This window comes from Folsomia candida, unplaced genomic scaffold, assembly GCF_002217175.1.
Source record: "Folsomia candida strain VU population unplaced genomic scaffold, ASM221717v1 Fcan01_Sc021, whole genome shotgun sequence".
NCBI lineage: Eukaryota > Metazoa > Arthropoda > Collembola > Entomobryomorpha > Isotomidae > Folsomia > Folsomia candida.
The window spans coordinates 925,157-931,866 of NW_019091213.1; the positions used below are offsets into that span (position 1 = coordinate 925,157).

Genomic DNA, 6,710 nt, shown 5'->3' on the forward strand with positions numbered 1-6,710 from the left:
TGGCAAAATTTTATTGAATTAATAAACTGTCACAAACCGTGATTGCCGATTGAAAAATGATGTGCAGATATTCGATATTTTTTAACAAAGGTGCACAAAACACAATGGTAAGTTTAACATTAGGCTTGAACCTTGTTTTCCTTGTCCATTATTACGCATTATTATGGACGAAGCATTGTAATTGCCCCAGGAGATCGGCAGGATCACTTTCTTGTTGATGCCATGGCTGGATTTGACTTTGAATTTAAATCTGTAGATGTAAAATTTTGGGGAATAAATTTTGCCGGGATTTCCTTACGCATGTCGTGGTTTGAAAAATGATGTGCCGAAATGTCAAAGTACATATACTTGATTCAAACGCGGAGAATGACAAAGCAGGGCAGGCTCTTCTTGGAGGAGCATTTAAGGAAAGGGATCACATTGGGCAGATCACAATGGCAAAATGAAATGGAGACTGAATGGACAATGCCAAATATTTTGAGAGTCGACGGACGGAAGGGTCGCTCACCTGGACCCCTCGTCTCCCCTCAATCACATTGTGCAACTTGCTGCCCATCCAAGCATCCTCTCTCCGTAATCTCACTTTTTACCACTACAGTTACTTACCAGACTTACCACTGGTCTTGTGTATGGGGAACCCTTAATAAGCCATCGTAAAAATTCTTCTCCTAAGGTGCTCTTCTCCTGCAGCTGACTGACTGATGTCGCCTTTTCCAGTTTGGAATCCGGTGAACATCGCATCTCCTCCTCTGGTCAGTCCATCCAAAAGCAAGCAAGCTGTTGGGTCCCATTTGATGGGCCAAAGAAAAATGTGTCCAAATTGGAAGAAAGTACATCTGCTGCGTTTCTTTCTTCTTCCTCACCTCAAAGTTGGTTTAGGTGCGGGCCAGGCAGTGGTGGTAACAAGGCTTTTCTATCTTGGTTAACACATCTCCTTGTATTTTTCACAATTATGAGCAAACAACATTCGATACCCGGACTTAACTTTTTAATGGATTTCCAAACCAAGCTTTGGCTTTTTTATTTGGCAGTTGATTGAACAATGAGTTCTTTGGCTTCTGGTGGTTTCTTTGAAGCGTTAACTTGAACGGGGTGGATGGAGATGTATCCTTTCTCAAACTCTGCCATGGATTTTTAAGCATTTTTGCATCTAGTTCTGGTTAGGGTAACAAAATTTAGTGTTGGTCAAATCTCAGGGTTCTTATCGTTTGCTCTTATCGAACGAAATAATCAGTAGGAAGGCGGCAAATGTAAAATGAAATAAATCGTTTCTTTATATGTTAATCTCATTAGCAGGTTCGCCATTCAGAACCGAATCGAACTTTGGAGCTGACTGAGAATGAGATTCAATTTGTAATACATTGACACTTTTTACTGTTCACAGAGCTTTGCATTTTCGCTACGGTAATAAAATAAAGTTGTCTTACACTTATCCTCTGTACAGATTGAGATTGAATAAGAGTTGACAGTGGCATCATAAAATTCGATATGTATGTAGCAACGAACTTAGACTGTGGTTTGTAAATGCATTTTTAGCCCGACCCGTGTTTTATACTTTTAAATTGTTAAATCCATTATATTAAATATACATCAAGCAATTTATCCATTCAAAAAATAATACCTCATTTCCAGTTCGTTTATCGTAATTATGTAGGAAACATGCATAAGCAAGGTTGATTAAAGATATCGTTAAGTGGGGAAATTGAGATTGGTTGTAGAACAGCATTGTGCAAGTTATTATGCTACTTTACGGCTAAACAAATGCAGTTTATTGACCACATTTGTTTCCCAATGCAAATGAATGCAAAATTAGAATCTTCGTTTCATGACAATGACAAGAAGTTAACATTAGTGCAAAAACAAAACGAAGTAGAAATTAGCAAAAAATTCTTTCCCGTGCCGGGAATCGAACCCGGGCCTTCCCGGTGAGAGCGGGAGATCCTAACCACTAGACCACACGGGAGAAGTAGTGGATTACACTGCTCCGTAACTTGGTCTTGTTCGCTTCCAGAGCCTGCTTCAGACGCACTACTTTCTTGCATGGATAAATTTTTTGGCATGGCTTGCAGATTTTATTTCAAGGACATTCCTCTGATGAGCCAGTTACGTGATAACATGGTTTATGAAATTCGCAATTCTGGAGTCAGTAAAGTTGATCAAAATTAAGAAAATATGCTGCGTAATCCAGATTTTCTAGTGCGAAATATGTTTCAGGTGAAAATATTGATGTAAAAAATGTAAATATTATACGAGCCACGAGGAGATTTTATATTTTATTTTGAGCCTCGCCTACATAGCGTTAAAATTCTGGGGAACTTACTGTACGATTTTTTCCATCTAGTCCCCCTCTTCCCGAAGTCAACACACTTGGTCCACCTCGATTTCAAAAGTACTCTTCCGTTCTACAATAAGTTTTTAATCTTGTTGCTCAAAAACCCCCAAAATGTTTACGTTCACTGCTTCAATTATCAAAGTCTTTTCCTTTGTAGCATATACTCTTAATGCTAAATTGGCAGTAGTCACTAGGGCTTTCATTTGCATGCGGGCCAGTCTTGTTCATAACTAAGAACCTAATTAGATATCATCCCATGTGACTAAAAGCATGTAAAAAGCATGTCAAGAGAGTCAAATTCGATTCGATCCATATTGTACGACTTTATTGAGAGTCTCAATTTGAGACTGAGCAGGATCACTTGGATTCCAAGTTGGAACTTGAGAGCGTTAGTTTCTGAACTGCCAAAATCTCTGACATCGAATTTGACGAGTGGTCATTACCTGGTCATACATACACATTTCCAAATTTTTATAGCGAATCGGTCGTCATCTCATCATTCACTTTCCTCCACTTGGATTGATGACCTGCTACAAGTCGAATTTAGTTTGCCCATTGAGAGACTATGCGTTATTTATTCTCGAATACGATTTTATTACCTAACAAATTTTACCTCCTCAGCCACACCAAGGTTCAATACACGACTTACTAAAGTTTGGAATTTACATGAAAGGAAAGAGTTACACCTGACGACAGTGATTAGTGCTAAATAAGCATATTTATGTAATTGTAATTGCTTTTTTAGCCGCTTCAGATGTGTTATTTCGTACAAATATCTAGATAAGCCCAACACAAATGGTAGTCTGCTGAAGTGTGGGGTTGTGAATAAAAAAGGAGATTCTGCACCAGTTGCACCTCTCCATCCGTGGAGACGGGAAGAAAAGATGTGAGGAGAAGCATGAAGAAGAAGAGGTTGGTGTTGCCCACGAAGAAGAGGAAGATGCGCTGAAGCAAGGACTTTTACTTTTACCTGGACGCATTCACTTTCCACTTGGGCTGTCTCCCATAAACAACAGACAATGCTATGGGAAATCCAAGCAGGACACATCCAGATGTTCAAATCCCCCAACCGACAAAATCCATTGACTATTAATACGTACGTACGTACATACACAGAAAACTGAAAAGTAAGAAGTACACAACAACAAGACTTTTCTTTACGTAATGCCAGCACATCTGTATCTGCAGTTACGTAGTTGGTTAGTTGTGTATGTATAAATAACGCTGCAGTGCGCAGTGAGTGCTTCTCCAAGCGTCGCATCGCCTTTCTTGTCCATCGTTCAGGTGTGTAGGGAAGAATGGGAATGTTTAGTAAGCAAGCATCGGAATAATCTGGAGTTGCTCATCTTAATCATCACCACACTTCGTCAACTTTCTTGCTTTTACCTCAGTCACCCACCGTGTTTCCTTTTAGCCCAGCCAAGGCCTCCATTCATTCCGCCTCGAGATTCGCTCCGTGGAGAATGTTTTCTGAAGGAATGTGTGCGGAAACCGTGTCTATATGTGTCTCAAAATTTCTATTGAACGGTCCAGGAATTTCGCCCTTGACTTTGGCCAAAAGTAAATGATGCTCAATTATTTCTGGAGCCACACAAGCTTGAAGTTCATCTGCAGCGTACATGACCAAGTCCCTCGACCGAAAATAATAAGCCGTCTTTAATAAAAATTTCTTCCATGAGTCTTAAATATTCGTATACATAAATCTTTGTACGTATAACTTTTGTCCGTTATGATTGTGGAAATAAAAATAGCGCTGCTGCCGATGTGTAACGTCTGCCGGACGAGCTTGTCCAGGTGGGAACTTATCTCCCAAGAAATCACACGTTTGCACAATAATGTAATCAAAGAGGGCCTAAAATGGAAACTGGACTCATCAGATTTAGAGTCACAACTAAATATTACATCCGCTGCGGCGTGGATTCCGTGCCGCAACTGAGATAATAATAACGCTGTCTGTGCATACTTATGTATACCGAGATTGTACTGAGAAACTTATTTGGAAGCTACGTACAATGTCCGTTAAGCGTTAATACGGTTGTGCTTTTGAAATTGCTGAGAAAAGTAACAGATTTTTCCCCTCCTTGGAGTCAGGTGTTTCGAAAAATGAGGGGACTTAAGTCTCATGCATGCATATAAAGTATACATGCAAGAAATTTGGTGTTGCACCTGTTGTCCTGAGCATCGCACTGCTATTCACACTCCTCCTCATCAGGACTCAGAACATATGGTTCCAAAAAGAAAAGTGCCAAGCGAGAAGAGCTTGACGAGTGAATATTTTTTTGATTCTTTGATATTTAAAGAAACAATCGGACCGTAACGTAAACGTGATGTGATTTCTGTTGCATAAATTTCTTAAACAATGGATTAAAGCTATCAAAAGTCACAAAATACAAAGATTTTGACTAATCGTCTCTAAAATGGTGTGCATGTAGAATATGTTATCAGTGGCCAGACAGATGGTCATTTATGCATTACTTTTTTTGCTGGCAAAAAGTGTTGTAAAAATAGTAAGCAGATGGTTTTTGAGACATTTGACAAAGTGATGAGACAATTGTATCATCATTCCATTATCGGAGAAATGGTTGGTTAAGTTTCCAGATTAAGATGCATGCAGAATTTGCCGATTAATCTCCTCATGGTTGATCGAGCCAGGAATCACGTACTTTTACCGAGATGTAGTCATTGTTGTTGGAGAGGATTTCTGAAAAAAGTGAGTTTTACGAAACTGAGGATTTGCGTGGCGTGGAGGTTGCCGAGGAGCCGGGTGCCCGTTTGGCTTGGTTGGCTGGAAGACGCGGAGTTCCACAATGCAGAGCAATCCTCTGCGAACCTTGAACATTCACCTGTTTCAATTCCGGCTGCAATTCAATGGAAGAGCTCCCACCCAAGTTTTCATTATCCAATCCGTCCATTAAAACCAGCAGCGTCTAAAAGAAGAGTGCAAAAGGCTATGGTGTGACAAAGAAGGAATTCATCGCATTGCCGGTGATGTGAAGTGAAGTGGAGGCATCTCTATTTACGAGATGCTCTAATGCATGGCACATGGCTCACTTCCCCAAACGGAATAAAGTGCTGCTGCCTTTTAATCACAGCAGCTTCGCTTACAATGTGCAAAGTTCAGCGTCAGTTATCAGCAGCAGCAGCAACAACAATTATTATTTTAACCCCCACCAACTATGCACGCCGAAACAAAGAAACGGCGTTTCAGCTTCATGAGATCCAATGTTAAGGAGTATGTAGAAGGAGCACTAAAAATATACTCGAGTCGTTATTTTTAAAACTAATTATCACATTACTCGTGGTGTCCATGCTGTAATTTAGTCCATGCTGTAATACCTTCAGCTAAATTATAGACAAGAATAAATACGCATCTTATGCATAGTCCTTCTTTGTAAGGATCAAGCGTAGATCCAAGAATAAGGAAAAAGAAAGCAGACTTTCTCCACCCAAGTTTTATGAAATTCTCTCAACACACCTGTTATTTTCATCTTTGAAGATAAGAATTCTGAGCAAAAAGTCGGGGTGAGAGTCACGCTAGAAACTCGTGTAAAGTGTGCGACTCTCTGATAAGGTCTAGCAATTTGACTAGATTAGCAAAGCGTGTACAACAAAAGTTCACAATTACTTGTGTTCATGAGGAGGATGCAGGTTGAGCAGATTCACCTGCCTCCTCCTCTGCCAAGACGTTTCTCACTCCTGTATTTGTTTATTATTATGCTTATTTCGCAATTTGATGATCACAATCCATAAACAACCTTCAACTTCATCTCTCTTTTTTTTAATCTTCTTCTCCTAATTCAGCGCACTCCCTTTGATTAAGAAGAGCCTTTGCATCTGGATCAGAAGAAGAGTTGGTATAATTCTCGCACAATAATAGTTCTCATCCTTCTGTGATCATCAGTCGAGTCGAGGTAACACTGGCTTCTGAACGATGACGGCTGATATCCATCTCATCATCACGGTGTGTTCCAACCGACTCCTCAGTCACTCATACGGTACGTACGCTACTTGTGCTTGAACAAAGTCTGTCGACTAAGGAAAAACATCTGCACCCCAAAAGTGCACGTAGCTTGTCTAAGCACCGCCATCCTTATAATTTCAAAATTACGGAAAACTTTACAATGATTATTGAGATGAGACGACGCGCTTTGAAGAATTTATTCATAATCAGTCTCAAACCGGCATGAGTTAATTATTATTTAGATGCGTTTCTTTGCATAATTTGAACCTATGCGATTTGACATTGTCGATAAAAGTTTAATTTTGTAAATGGAGAAAAGTATAATATTGTTTTCAGAAAACTAAGCTACTTTCGGGTCTAATACTCAAATCAAACAAAGAGCAAATTCATGTTCTTAAAAATATGTCGGGGTTTTCA

General features: G+C 39.7%; 1 non-coding gene across 1 annotated transcript; it reads right to left on the reverse strand.

Annotated features, from left to right (window-relative positions):
- Window positions 1-1,891: 1,891 nt before the first annotated feature.
- Window positions 1,892-1,963, reverse strand: Trnae-cuc. The gene has a single exon. It is a non-coding gene; the product is annotated as a tRNA-Glu (tRNA).
- Between the last annotated feature and the right edge of the window lie 4,747 nt (window positions 1,964-6,710).